This window comes from Balearica regulorum, chromosome 2 (assembly GCF_011004875.1).
Source record: "Balearica regulorum gibbericeps isolate bBalReg1 chromosome 2, bBalReg1.pri, whole genome shotgun sequence".
Taxonomy (NCBI): Eukaryota; Metazoa; Chordata; class Aves; order Gruiformes; family Gruidae; genus Balearica; species Balearica regulorum.
Window position 1 is genome coordinate 126,726,485 of NC_046185.1, and position 15,391 is coordinate 126,741,875.

Sequence of the window (15,391 nt, forward strand, 5' to 3'; positions counted from 1 at the left end):
TACCTATGTACAGACACCATCACAATTAAGAACAAAACCATTCACCTTGACTATTATATGTTTTAATACTCTCTCAAGGGAGAATAATGAGATTGCACGCTCAGATTCAACCATGCTCATTCAGTGGATTAAACAAAGTTCATCTCCCTGCACATACTTACAGAAAGAGACAGCAAAGGCAAAGTAAAGAAACATCAATGCCAACAGGGTTATGTTGAAAAGGACGCTTTTTAAAAAGGCCCTTAAGTGTTCTAGTTATAGCTGCATGTAAGAAAATAAATTTACTCCTATTCTGCAAAAGCCTTACCAAGATCTAATTCTATCAAACAGTACACAGTGGAGTGGAAGAACTAATCTTTTCTGGCATTATTGACAGAATTCAACTAATTTCAGGAGGAATTAAATCTTTTTTGTCTAATTTATGAAGCTATACTGAAAAGGAAATCTAGAAGTATGGCATCCCTTCAAAACGTTTGAATGCTAAAAGAAATAGCAAGTAATAGATATGGGACTACGTCTCTCTTAATCAGCTTAAGCTACATTTTGAATTTTATCATGGGAAAGAATATTTTATAAATATATTTATATATATAAATTTATATAAAAACACAACACCTAGCCTGCTATTGAAGTAACTGAAATAATGCATAGTTTGAGTCCTAAAATTAAAATACAAAAATTGCTCATTCTTAGAGAACAATTTTTCCTATGGTACAGCTACAACATTATATTTAACATAATTCACATATTTACACAGGTTAATGTTTAGATATTTAGATCCTGGCTGTCAGACTTTAAGATAAAAGAAACAGAAGATTTAAAGGTAATAAAACACAAAAGTATCATATTCTGACAAGTCAAAATATGCACTTAATAACTGTAATGCAATTTTGATAGTAGGTACTCATTTTCTTTGCTTCTACATACAGCTAAAATACAATCTCATCTTTTTCATAACACTTTTGATGGCCTTTATTCACTCTAGATTTTAGTTCTGATCTTTGCTTAATACATCTAATTTTAAAGAGAAAAATTATCTTCACAATGTACATAGGCTTTAACATTGCAGGCCTGAAAGTTGAAAGCATATTTAATAAAGCCTATATGCATAGGACATCTGCTGAGAATAATCTTGGCTATAAATATTACTATTATCCAAAAACAACTGTATTCACTTCATAAGTTCAGGTTACTATCCAGCAGACAAACACTGTAACAGTAGCCCAGAGCATATAATTACTGTAACATGTAATGCCAGCATTTACAACAGGAAAATGCTGAAATCTGTCATTTGATGTCTGGCTAGTTTCTTGGGGTTTTTTTCCTCTCTCCTTCTCTCTCTGTTCCCCTTTCTGACATCCAGGCAGTTCTTTCCATGCCCTCTCCTCACGACATCTGCAATTTTAGGAATTTTGCATAGTTCAAGGGATGCTCAATATTGCGGTAAAAGTGTGTTTTAAAAGGCCTGAAGTCAGACACTTCAAATGTGGTCAAACTTAAAAGACAAACAAACACATGAACAAATAAGAGAATGGAAAAATAAAGCAACCGAGGGGATGACACTGTAAGGAAAACATTTCACTGCCACGAACACAGAGAAACGCAAGATACTCCTTGAATCTGGACAGCCATAAATGTGTTTGCAACTGTCACAGAGAGTGAGAGGAAAGACACGCGATGTCCAGGGTCCCGGCTGCCAGGCTATTCTACATTCAGACGAGGGTTGCTAACCTCCCTGCTGTTGTGCTGAGAAAAATGAGCAGGGGGGACAGGGGAAGGAGTGAAAGGGGACTTAAAAGTCTCTCCCTTAATGTGAGATGATTCAGCAGAGACACAGATTACCAGTGTAAGTGCAACTATCAATTCTAAGTGAAGAGTGTCCAAAAGATCCTGCTTCTGTCATATATATCCACTGGCACCTTCCCCTCCCTCCTCAAAAGGAAAAAAAAAAACAAAAAACAAACCAAAAATCAAACCACAATAAAAAAAACCAACCACCACCACCCTCCCCCCAAAAAACCAAAACCAGCAGTCAGGGACAGAGAGATCCTGACAATGTGCAGATGGGTCCCAAGGGCGGCAGAGATAGTGATGATGTCTTTCTAAAGCAGTCTTAATTTCCTATAAGCCAAGATAAATTGAATATTTCTGCAGGGTCCACGAAGAGCAGCAACAGCAACAGCCACCTTACTTCATCTTCATTATAAACCGTAAAGGGCAAAAGGACCAAAACATGACAGGAGGGGACGCAGAAGGAGCCCGGTTTCTGGCCCGGCAGGGTCCACCTCCGAGAGGGGCACCCGGAGGGACGGGACGGCAGCCCCGGGATCCCACGGCCCCACCGCCGCGGGTGGGCACACACGCGACTCGCTCGTCTCTCCCCGCCCGTCGGGGAGACCCAGCGTGCGGCATCGCGGGGGAGGGGCACCCCCAAACGCCACACGCACCCCGCCGGCCGGGCAGGCGGCGGCCGAGCCGGGGTGAGAAGTAGGAGACAGCCGGTGAGAGGAGGAGGAGGAGACTGCGAGAGGAAGACGCCGGGGGCACATGAGGGAAGGGAGGGGGGTTGGGCTGCGGGGGCTCCTCGGGGCGCCCCGGGGCGGGGGGGCCAATGTCCCTCCCGAGGGGCTCTGGCCCTGGGATGCCACAGCTGCGGCGGGGGGTGTAGGGATGGTGTACCCCGGGAGGCTCGGGCATGGGGGGGGGGGGGGGTGGGGGCGGGCCGGGGGTACCGCCGGCGCCGGAGAGACCCAAGCGAGTGCGGCGGGGACCACGCGATCGGCGCGGAACGGGGATGGGGGAGCGGGGGTGGCCGCTGCTCCCGCCCGCAGCGGGGCAAGCAGGACAAATGGGCACGGAAGAGTTGCTGAAGGGGTGCGGGGGTGCTGAGGAGCAATGGAGGCTGGAGCGATGACCGGAGGATGGATGGAGCCGGGGGGGGGGGGGGGGGGGCGGGGAGCAGTGGCAGAGATGCCGAGGTGGCGGGGGGCGATGGGGGGGCGGACGGGACTGTTGCTAAGAAAAGGCACGGCCGGGGATGACAAGGTGGGGGAAGGGGGTACCAGGCAGCGCCGGGGGGATGCGGAGGGGGGAGGGGAGATGAAGGTAGAGACCGAGGGTCGCGGTTAAACGGGTGGGGGGGGCCGCCGTGAGAGAGGGATGGCGGGGGGGGGGGGTGGGGGGGGGTGGGAGCCTGGCGGGGGGAGGGGTGGCAGACGGGGACCTAAGCCGGGGCAGAGCTGCACCTCGGGAGTGACGGGGCGCGCAGAGGGGGACAGCTGCTACCTGCAGGCGAGCGCAGGTCGGTCGGTCGCTCTCTCTCTCTCGCTGGTGCCGGGCACAGGCTGCGGGACAACCCGACGCGGTCGCCCCGACTCCGGCCGGGCGCGGGGCTGGGAAGGGGCTGCAGCCGCTCACTGAGCCATGAGCCCGCTGCTCCCCCGCGCTCCTCGCCCTCTTCTTTCTTCCCCCAAGCAGCAGCGGCGGCCGCTGCTGCTGCTGCTTCTCCCACCGCCGCCGCTCCTGCCCCCGCTGCCCGAAGAGAAGTGAAGCCGCTGCCGCGCGCGCGCGCCCCCGCCGCCGCCTCCGCGCGCGCGCGCGCGCCCCCGCCCGCACGGCCAGTGCCGCGCGCGCGCCCCCCCCCGCCAATTAGCCCGGGCGCTCGCGGTCCGCCAAGGGAGGGGCGGGATGGGCGGGGGCGCGCGCGCGCTTTCGGCGACGAGGCGGGGGGGGGGGAGGGGGGGAAAGTGACAGGCGGGCGGAGGGGGGCGGAGGGGAGGGGGCGCGGGCGCGCGCCCGCGGGGGCCGTTGGAGGCCGCGCGCCGCCGGGCCGCGGGGAGGGGGAAGAGCCGCAGGCGGGAGCGCGCGTTAAAGGGAAGCGCGGGGGGGGGCGGGGGCTGGGCGGGGTCAGCGGGGCCGAGTAGGAAGGAGGCGTGAGGGGATGGGGGAGCGGGCGGCCGGGAGCCCCAGCCGGCGGTCGGGTGGCCGTGGGGCTGCGCAAGGGGGTGGAGGCTTGGGTACCCGGCCCTCTTCCCAGGCTACCGCGGCTTCACGGCTGCGCCAGGGCCCCCCCCCACCCCCGCGAAAGTCCGGGGTGCCGGCGGCGGCGGGGGGGCGGCCGGGCAGGCCGGGACAGGGCAAGGGGGCGGCGGCAGAGGCGCGCGGTGGCCGCTATCAACTTTCTTTGCTCTTCTCGGGTTTTTCTGCTTCTTTGTTCCTTCCGCCGGTCGCCCCCCTCTTCCGCCCCCCCCCCCCCCCCCGCGATCCCGCCGGCCCCGCTGCCCGCACCTCGCCGCGGCCTTTGTCTCCGCGAAGCTACCGCGTCTCTCCGCCTGACGGAGCAGCCGGAGGGAGACAGGCCGGGTGCCCCTGGGGGAGCGAAGGGTCCGGGCGGCTGCCGGCGGCGGGGAGGACGTGTTACCTGCGAGGGGTGGTGCGAGGGGGCTCGGTGCCTTCTCCAGCGCGGAGAGAGGGCCGAGGCCGGTACTTTATGGTCATACTTTTGTGTTTATCGTGGTAGTTTCGACCGCAAGGTTACTGCGTCGCATTAGCACAGCTTGATGGCACAAACAGCCCCCGGCCACTAACAACATCGGATGACGTACAGCATCCCAGTTGGAGATAGGCGCTGTAGCGTGATTGTAGTCAGGTAAATGAATTTCGCCTCCCACGCAAGTAGGCATTACCTCCGTGGCAAGCATCGCAATAAGGAATGGGTGAGGCCAAGACAAGAGCCACACAGTTAAATGTTACATGTTTAGTATTAATAACATTAACCTGGGACAAAGCAAACCTCTACCAGAACTGGCTGTCAGGTAACCGGCTGTGTTGGCCTGCGATACTTCTGTCCCTGTGCTGACGCTGCTGCTTTAATCTTTACATAACATGCGGTTGATGATTGGCTACGTTATGAAAACTTTCATCAACTCAAACCTTTCTTCATCTAACAGGGAAATATACCAGACACAGGTAAAGAGGTAATGGCAAGTCAAAATATTTCCCCCCTTTTCATAACTAAAGAGAATTAAAAACCAAAATGTGTTCTCGCCATTCAACATGTACAAGGAGAAGTTTCTCCCTGCTTGAGCTGTGAAGTATTGTACTTTTTCTGACTCATGGTTACGATGTAGGTGGAGTCCATGCTACCAAACATACAGAAATTGAGAACTTGAAGCACTGCTGAGATACTTAAGGATTAGAAACATTACTGGCACCTGCTCTCATGTTATATCCAGACAACAGAAGTGATTTTTGCAGTTTCCCTGTACATAAAATTAATCCTTTTCTTTGTTGAGTAATTGTTTTGAAATAACTTGTTTTTTTGTGTTTATTTGTTAAATAATCCCAATGACATTTTCACCTAAACTTAAAAATACTGCATTCAGCTAGTTCTTCCTATTTTGTGCACGTTTACATGGTATTTTCCTGCATCTGATGAACTCATGGAGAAAAGCTCCTAATGTCATTTAGGTGGTTTTCTATCTGCTAGTTTGCATTGACTTCTCACAAGGACAAATAACTAAGTAATTAACAGGATATGATGCATAAAAATCCTTTAAAGAGTACAAATCTGCAGGTAGTGCTTCTCATCATGCTGAAAGGCTGCTGGCTGTATAGCACACTCCTGACATCACAGTCTCCTTTTCTAAAATCACTTGTCATGTCCTCTCCTTTCAGTTATTCTGTAACAGACCTCCTGAAAACCATCCAGGAAGCGATGAAATTCACTTCTAAATGAGCCTTCTACTGTATTTCCTTAATGTTGCTCTGATTGCTTAAAGGTACCTTAAAGGAGGCATAAATTTTCCTGTTCGAATACCCTGACTATTGAAACTCCTCAGCCCGTATCAGAACTTTACTTCAGTGACAGTTCGGTGTGCTTCATTATAGTTCTTTTCTGCTAGGATCCGCAGGAAGCACAGAGAGGGAAGCTCAGTCAATAGCCTAATTCAGACAGGGCTAGGATGGGGCCGTACAGTGTCCCAGAATCTGGGTCATAAATTCCCAGTGCCAAAAAAAATTAAGGGAGCGCTAAAGTGTTCCAGCACCGAGTGAAGAGTTTGAGTCATCGAGAGTCAGGCCCTGATTTTTCTTTTGGTGCGTAACCTCTGGCCCAAAGCCCTAAATGGTAGGGCTTAAGTTAAGGACAACTGAACTAGGGAGAAGGTTTGTACTGCCTTATGAATAGAACATGCACACTGAGGTGTGCCCTGGGATTTTAAAAGTGAAGGTTTTGAATGAGCCCTACCTGTGCAATGTAAAGGGAGTAGGGCAGGGTAGTCAACTGCTCCCAGTTTTATCCTTTTGACCTTTCGAAATAATGTGTTTCGCCCTTGGATGTTAAAGGTTGCATAATATTGTATTATTCAAAATCCTTTGGAAGACTTCTGTAAGTTTGGATCATACAGGGTGAAATCCTGGCCCTTTTGAAGTGAGTGGCAATACTCCGGTGTTAGATTTCACCCATGCTGGAGTGCTAAGGCACACACATTACACCTTTTTTTTTTTTTTTTTTTTCCCCTTCTTAGTTTTATGTGGTTTCTAAAAGCTGACGCTATTTACAGCACCGGATGCATCCAAAACAACCCGAGTTCTTTACTCTCACAGAAGCTTGCAGCTTCCTCAGAGAGACACACTGGAGTTCAGGTCACCTGGCACAGACACTCACGCTTTAAGACTGTTACAGCTAAGGACGCTTCTGTTAAGGCCTCTTGATTTAGAGTGTCTGTTATGAGGACAGATATGTCAATCAAAATCTGTGACGCTGGAGAATTGTGAGCCAAGTTTCCATTTAAGAGTGTTTAATTTAAAGAACTATTGGATCAATTTAGATTTTTAGACTTATTTAGCTGCACTGAGATCTCATTTATGGCAAGTTTTGTTCATTTCTGTTCAGTTAAAACCCAGGTAAATTAAATTATATATTATTGTTACACGTCAAAATAAGAAATAGGAAAATGCAACTTTGAAGTTTCTTCTGCATTTCTATTTATGAATTATTGTTCATTCCCATTTAAAAGGACATTTCATTATAATATTGCTATTTAAGTTGTTAAATGAACATTGCCATCAAGTTGTAACTGATAAAAAGGGATTGGTTTTCTGAGGTGGAGAAAAGATGAGGAATTGCCTCAGCTGTGATACAGCTGAAAACAACAGTATCTCTCACTTTCAAAACTTTAATATTTTATATTAAAAAGTGAGATGGAAATATTCAGTGGTCCATGGGGCACCCTGTTGTTCTGTCAATCTCTTTCAGCCAAATCCTAATGAGCCAGATCATTTCACCCATCTCAACTATTATCAGCAGAGGATTGGGGGAATGGGGACAAAGGTGCCTCTATTCATTCTTTACCTGATTCCACTTTTCAGCTCCACAGGAGCTATCCCAGCATGTGTCACTCCCCCCATGTCTCCCCTGCTGAGACTTGGGCCCCATGGGGCTGTTCAGAGAGCAGATAGCAGGCAGCTCTCAGCAGCAGGCCCTCTGCTTCCCAGTCTTGTCCTCCATCCCAAGCTGAGGCGGGGACACGGAATGGCACGAGCCTCTGCAGTAGCTTTTTGCTGGTATGGGATTCCTCTCCCATAGCTGGCTTTCCTTATACTACTGTGATGGCACAAGGCCGTAAGGATAGTCCAGAGAATCTGGCCTGTTCTCTGTTCTTTTTCCCTCTCTGATAATTCTTTCTCCCATTTCTAGATAGTTTATTCTCACACTGTATCTAGTTTATTTTTTCTTTCCCTACAATCTTGCTTTGCTTTTGTTGCCACTTGGGTGAATCCCACTCTGTATGTTGGCAAATGTAAACTGAAATTCACAGGTACCCTGATCTCTGAAGCACCAGCTGCGTCTGAAGACACAGCATTTGAGTGATTCAGAGATCAGAATTCTTCCGTTTGTTTTCCAGCTATCAGCATGTAGAATGAAGTGGAGTAGCAAGGAAGGTATCTGCAGCAGAAATTTCATTAGAGTTTTCAGCTAATTGCATATGTCCTCATCCCTTAAAAAATGACATCCTATATCAAGGAAAACATGATTGAATCCTGAACACTGGGTAAGCCTATTATTCAAATAGTACCTTGACAGAAATCTGTTTAAAGTATTTTCATGGCATTTTGAAGTAAAATGATTGTGTGGGCACAGAGACAAGTTATTACTAGCCTGACTACTGTATTTGCTCTACAATAATGTAAACCCCCAAATCATTAGAATGTATTCACCCTAATCTTTTCAAACCATTAAATATGAAGAGAGTTGTAAGTTGTGAGGCAAACAACTTTTAAGATCTCTTTCACTCTAACCTAAAAAAAACCCCAAAATTTGCAGCTCCTCCTCCTCCCCTTTGCTCAGAAGCAGAACAGCTCCCACTATCATTCAGCTGGAACCAGAAGAAACAACTGGGACAATAACCATGTGGCATCAGAGGTCCTCATGGCTCTCAGCCGCTTTGCTATCCAGGATTGTAAAGAATAAAGATAAAACATATTAGGGATGGGTGGGAAGGAGGTAATAACTTGCTTCCGTGTCCTTAATGAAAGCCTGGCTTTTTCTATAAGATAGGGAATAAATCACTGCTTTGAGTCCAGAATAGAGGTTTGTTTCTGTGTGCTGGTTTAGAGCCCAACTTAAGATAATTGCACTGGATAATTCTCTGATAGTTTCTAGACAGAAATCGTTAACAGCTGAATCCTAGACTAAACCACTGCTTTAAAAATCTCATCTTGTATGTACTGAAGGGAAAAATCTTTATTTCCAAAGCTATTGTAATGCAGTGACCTGTAACTGGAAGAATTCCCTGTATTGTCTGTCTTAATTCATCACCATATGTGGGAGAGAATGTTGAGAAGCGAAGATGGGTTAGAAAAGAAAATTGGGGGTTTTTAGGTGTTACTTCCACATGCTCTTCAGCGCCTCCGCATTCCTATTATTTTCTATTAGTTTCATAACATCTTAATTCACAGGATCAGAGCTTGGTTTTCTGATTAAAGATGGGTAAAATTCTGAGGATCTCTTGTGGTTCTGTAGGGAAAGTTACAGTTTTCCACAGAAGGAGAAGCCCTGAGCACTCGTGTTCCCTTTTAATAAAGTTAAGGTTCCAGAAGAATGCGTGCTAATAACCTCTATGGCTACTGTATGATTAATGCATGCTTAAGGAGTAGGCTAGTGCATCCGCCACAGCAAACCAAAGCCTCCATACAGCAGGCTTCTTCAGTCCTTTCAGTATGAATGACCAAATATATTTCAGGAACCCAAGGGACTACAATCACTCTGAAGCAGATTGTCTGCCTTGTACAGAGTGGAAATTACCCACATGTTCTCTGCAGGGGATTCCCCCAGTGAAATGGAAGTCCCCTGCAGCAATAAGTCAGACTAGTCATGTTTTGCACTTCTTTCCTAAAGATCCTGGCCAAAGAGCCTGGTTTGGGCTATACTTGGAAGGGATAAAGGGGAATGTCTGCAGTTTGATAAACCTAAATTATCCCTTCTGCTTTATGGAGCCGTATACCCAACTAGTGCCAATGCAGCAGCTACCAGTGGCTAAGTCCAAGGAGAAACAAAGGAAGGAAAAAACCAAACATCTTTTGTCTCGTCCTTGGTGGTAACTGTCTGCTCTTCCCTGAGCTCCTTCTGCAGAACCTCAGGGAGCCAGAAACAGAACAGATAGTGCTCATCTTCCTCACCTACCTGAAATGAAGCAGGCAAGCAGTGGAAGCAGCAACTTCAGGGAAGGGACATGCTCTCTTAAACACATTGGAACTGTTCCTGAGGCTGCAAAGTCATGGGGAGGCAGTGGGGAGGACACAGGTGAGGCATACGCTTAATTTAAAAAAGCTGCAAGGCACAGCACAGGAACACATGTCTACTTCCTAAGTAAGCAGGCTTTTTTCCTGAGTATCCTTACTGCAGTTCAGAGCCCTGAGCAGCACAAGTAAGCTCTTGGACATCGCAATCCTACCATAATGCGTGTTTTAAGGAATTTTGCTTAACCTTATAACTAAGTTCAGAGCCTACCTAACTATTACTGCATTTTAGTCCAAGTAGACCCTTATTTTGACCAGCTCTGCATCTTACATAGCCATTTCTACCTCTGCAAAGTGGATGTTTCTTGCATTTTGCAGTTAATTTGGAAAAGTGGAAAGTAATTAGAGAATCCAGTGCACAGTTCCTCTTTGAAATGTTTCTTCGTCTCGATTTCCTGTGTTCGGCAGAATTCTTTGAACTGGAACCCACAGCATAGCTGAGGACTGGGCCCACAAAGGCAATTTGGCACCTCTGTTGCAATTTCTAACTATTTATGATGCAGTATTGGCTAGTAAAGTTCACAATTCTCAGGGAAGGCTATACATTTCAAGTGAAATACGTTAGCAGAGCTAGATATTTAGACAGTGGAGGTCCACGAATGTTTGGCTGAGTAGTTAGTGAGCCACTTAACCTAGTCATTAGAAAGTGGCAAGGAGAGAGATGACACCAGCACAGCGTCTCCCACAAATACAAGTACCTATCTCTCACTGGGGCTTCTAGCTACAGGGTTCCTGGATCCATCTCCTGGATCTAGCAGAAGACCCTTGCCCATTCAACCTTCTGGTGATGAAGGCATCGCTGATGATGTGGGAAATGGAAATTTAATTCTGTCTGCTGACCGAAAGGACAAAACCGCACAGTTTCTAACTCCCAGAAGTGTGTCCTAACCACTACAGCATTATGGTGCTTGGCTTATTTGTTCTCTCTCATTGCATCTCTTCTTCTCTCTTAAAAATACCTATATCTACTCTGGATTGTAACTGCAAATGTGAGAGGCCTAACAGGCTACAAGTCATTCTCTGTCTTTTGATCTTTCACTCTCTTAATATTTAATGATCCCATTCAAAATGGAAAAGCACTAGCAAGAGAGATTAAGAAGTCCCCTGTCCCCTCCCCATGCCATTGCCTGTTTTCAAGGCAGCAACCCCAGATAATGTGTCCATTCAGGAAAACAGGTGTTTTGTGCCCATGTCTCTGACATCCTCGGTGAAAGATCTAACTGCTTCACATTTGATGAAGTGCTTCTGCCTCTGCTTTGGTGAAGGTGGGAGTGCTTGCTCTGCTAGGCCAACATCCGCAGGCGAGATAGCAGGATCCTTAGCTTGTGGTTCATTGTTGTCAGGATCACGCATAGGTGTTAAATTCCTCGGTGACATGACAAGGTGACAGCTGGAGACTGACCCTGCTGGGGCATGGCTGGGGCAGGGGCTAATGGCCCGGGGGGGGACTGGGGGAGGGTGGGAGCATCCCCAGGGGAGGCCGGACAAGGACAGTCAGGCTGGTGAGTGCCCCCAGCGCCCTCACACTATGTCAGTGGAAACCACTTTCAACAGCCATATATTTTTGCTAAGGAGCGTTTTATTTTTACTATGAACACACAAGGAGTATAATTCTGAGTATCACCATTTCTAAATTTCTTAACTTTAGTTCTCATGTAGAGAAATACTGTTTTTCAGACAAGAACTATTATCTTGGAAAAAAAAAAAAAACCTGTTTGGGAAAAGCAGAAATCAGTCACTCCCAGGAATGCCCACTAATTCAGCTAGATGATTATTATATTCCACAATCAGCCAGCCAGGGTTTATTATTCCTTTGAGACAATGGAAGATATAATTTGGTTTTGGAAGAGTTTCAACGATAGCTTTTCACTCCTGTGTGCCGGCAGCTTGGGTTGCACTGTGTTACCAGACCAGAGTTCCCAGTTGCGGGGAACGCCAGCTAAATGGTTTACTATGCTACATCTCCCATGAGGTGAAATGCCATGGAAGCTGTGAGCTGCACAGCTGCCTCAGCATCTGCTTGCAGAGCCCACAGATCTGAAACAATGGATGAGAAATTGGCTGGCAATCTAAATATAATGGTCTGGCCATTACTGGTAATTAAAAATCCATTGGTGAGAGCCCAGAAGGTAAGGGAGGCATGTGAAACATACGCAGGTTTCCTCTCACCTGGGTGGACTAGGATAGGCCTAGAAACGGGCGTATGTCTTTTTTCATGCGGACCTACTTCAAACTCCTTTGAAATCAAGGGAAACGTTCCCATTGACATTAATGGACTTTGGATCAAATCCTAATTGCCACTATAAAACCTTTTTATTGATGCCATACATTATTTGCCATGTATGTATTTTAATAAAGTGGTCCTGAATGTACCATAGGGAATGTGGTCCTTAAAATGGATCTCTTTTTTGAAACTCTAACAAGGGTAAGCCCTCTGACAGGAGAATTTGGTTTTACTTTATTTCTGAAGCAAGGCTTAAAGCACAGTTTAATTTTGTAGGGAAAATAGAAAACTGTGCAAAAGTCTGTGTTTCTTTAGGGAGAACTTCACATAAGCATTTTCTTTATTCTGATTCATAACAGTTCATTCCCGCAACTGTGGCTTTGGCCTGAAACTCAAAATGCAAACGAAAACTGACTAAGAAGCATCAAAGCTTGGGTGATCTGGTTTCATGTACTTTACATAGTTTGGTCACCAAACCAGATCTATAGGCAAGTTTGCTCAAAACAGTATCTAGCTTAATTCAAAAGTTCATCAATGTCATAGTAAGGCTTTTTCTAAAAAAAGGGCTAAGTTTTAAACTTACACTGAAACTCTAAACCAGCCTAGTTTCATGTGATTTCAGATTTTGTTATGAGTGTCTTGGAGGAAGAATGGTCTTTTCTGGTAAGACTTGGGATATAAAGTAAGGAGAGCTAAGATGACTTGTGTAGCTACACAAACTGAGTAACTTTTACTCAGTTTCTCTTTCACAAAATATACGTAGTAGTTACATGGGTGTTGAAAAGCTCAGACCCCCAAATATTTGTATAGATTTATGAGTCCTTCAGGTCGAGATGCAACATATTAATATAACTCTTGAAGGCGTCAATGAATACTACAAGAGCTTTCATTTTCCACAGCATAGCTGTAAAGGTGAATTGTGGTACCAGTTTTTACTCCAGGAATAGAAGGATACATACATCCGAGATCTCAGATTGCAGCTGTATTCTTGGTAGCAGCAACAATGTACAGTCTTAAAAATGATGTGGGAAGACAGGGATCCTAAGTAAGCTACAAATGATTATTATCGCAGTTTCAGGGTAGGCTGTAACTTTCTGTTTGGTTGGGTTTTTTGTGGTCTTCTCTGCAGGGAACTCCTCATAAACATATTGGCACACAGCTAATGGCAGTTTAAAATTCAGCCGCTGAAGCAATTAATGCCCCCAACCCTGCCGTCTTCCAGAGGCATCTGCCCTGTGGCAGGCGTGGCTGGATGGCTCGTGAATCAGCTCCCGAACCTTACAGTTTAGCATAAACCAAAATCAATGCTGGTTTACCTTAATAGGCCAAGCTGTAAGCTGCAGTGGTTTAGAGCTGATTCATGAGCTGTTCAGCTTCCCCCTGTTAGGAGGTGGCAACCTCTGGGAGAAGTCTGGTAACCTCTGTAAGGATTCCTGGGAGGAGAGCAGCCAACAGCACTTCAACCCCTTCAGTTTAGTTTGCCACCATTTACCGCAATGTGATACTTTAGCTATCATATTCTTTTAGGTGGGATCAAGTCTGGGACCTGTGTTCCCCACTGCTCATAGCAAAGATTTATGGCTGCATGCCCTGATGTGTTATCTCAGGGGGGTCTCAGTTTAGATCAGCACCTAGCCTTGAATCTCAGGGACAAACATAGAATTAATGAACAACCAGCCAACTTTACTGATGGAAAAAGTTATTATGGAAAAGATACATTTCAAAACAATTATCAGTCAACAAATACGTTTCGCTTGTCAGATATCGCCCTTTTGCATGAGTGCCTGGCAGGTCCCATGTACAGGGCTGCAACCTTTGTCCATAGTGGATACCTCAGTGTTTCAGATGAAGCCTATTTCTGTTTTCTTTTTATTGCCAGTCTTTCATATCAATCCAGTAGTTTTTGAAATCTGTGTTCAAACCTCACTTCTGCCAGTTTGTGTTCTAAAGCCACGTACTGTTGTAGAGCCTCACGGTACCAAGAGCACCCTGGGAGGGCACATGCCTCAGCAAAACCTTCCTCTTCTTTTGCTCACGGTCTCTTTTAGATTTTCCAGGTCCACAAAGCACCAGGTAGCTTGCTGTCTGCTTCAGAGGACTTTTCACAGAGTCACCCCTGTAGCAAAGCCACAGCCCCATCTCACTCCTTTGTGCTTTCTTGCAACGCTTCGCACTTCATTGTTTGAAGACAGGGATTGCTTTCGTAGCTGGCCTTCTGCAGCCAGTGTGACTGTTAGAGCAACTCCATATAACACCTGCTTTCCACATGATGTTGCTTTAAAATGTGAGCTAAGGCAAAATGTGTCTTTGCACGAGTAAACTATTTTATCCCTTCTATCCCTTCAGTGGACAGATGATAATGTATTATAAATTTGACTTGTCTGTCAGCTTATGGCCTTATTCATTTATTTATTTAGTAGCAAACAGATTTTGGCATCTGGAATGAAGTTCTCTTTCATTAACTACCTTGAGAAAACTGATGGAGCTGAGTATTTTAAGCTTTAAGAACCACAAAACTAAAGCAAAGGAAAAGGCATCTACAGCAAGTGGAGAAGAGCTGTACTAAGGAAAAAAAAGCTATGGTGAGTAATAAGAGCATCTCACAGTCTAATGCTGTTTAAGTCCCCCATTGTCTTTTCACACATTTCTGTACCTTTGTCTTTGCTTTTGTTTCACCTTTTTTGTCACTTACTTTTACCTTCTACCTTTCCCCTGTTTTTCTTTGATTAAGGCTTTTGTACCTGAATTGCTTGTTACTTTCCCCCCTCCCTTTTTCCCCTTTCCTTTTCCACCCACTCTATTTTTCCCTGTTGTCCCTTTGCATACTTTTTTTCTTTTTTGACTTTGTCCCTGAATGATCTTTCCTCTGCAATCCAATCTGTTGTGCATTTTTTCCTTCCAGATGTGTAAGTGCATGCCTTAGTGTCTCACTTCACAAACTGTAACTCACAGACCATTGGTTGATGACAAATTGGGAGGCTGTTCATCAGAGAGAACTGTTCTCTTCCAGATATTGAGTATATAAACTGCCTTCAAAGACAAAGCACATCAGATACCTATCTAGTATTATTTCCTGCATAACTGTAGATGTTGTTATAACATCATGAGGGTAGAGGTCTATGCAGTTGTGATAAGAGCAGATATTTATGCTCCCTGCATGAACTCTGCTAAGATGCTGTACATAATAAAAGTCAGAGTTGCTAAAAATCTGAGGCAGTAGTTGAAATTGCAGCCCTCCCTGTATTGGGGCATATAATAATCTAGTGATATAGGGCCCCCCAGCCTCTCAAAATATGGCATTTATGTCTAGGTAGTCTTACTTTTTAGTTTGAAGACCTCATGGTGGCCTTGGTTCCTCCTTTTAAC

General features: G+C 46.0%; 1 protein-coding gene and 1 long non-coding RNA gene across 2 annotated transcripts in view; one reads left to right on the forward strand and one right to left on the reverse strand.

Moving 5' to 3' along the window:
• The window catches only part of LOC104636205 (ubiquitin-conjugating enzyme E2 E2), a 215,183-nt gene extending 211,605 nt beyond the window's left edge, over positions 1-3,578 (reverse strand). The window contains exon 1 of the mRNA XM_075745841.1: positions 3,286-3,578. The gene's annotated coding sequence lies outside the window, so the exon portion shown is untranslated. The remainder of the gene's footprint in view (positions 1-3,285) is intronic.
• Positions 3,579-4,027: 449 nt separating this feature from the next.
• On the forward strand, positions 4,028-14,605 carry LOC142600784 (uncharacterized). Its single transcript, XR_012834343.1, has 4 exons — positions 4,028-4,648; positions 7,908-8,054; positions 9,635-9,805; positions 14,443-14,605. It is a non-coding gene; the product is annotated as an uncharacterized LOC142600784 (long non-coding RNA).
• The last annotated feature ends 786 nt before the right edge of the window (positions 14,606-15,391 follow it).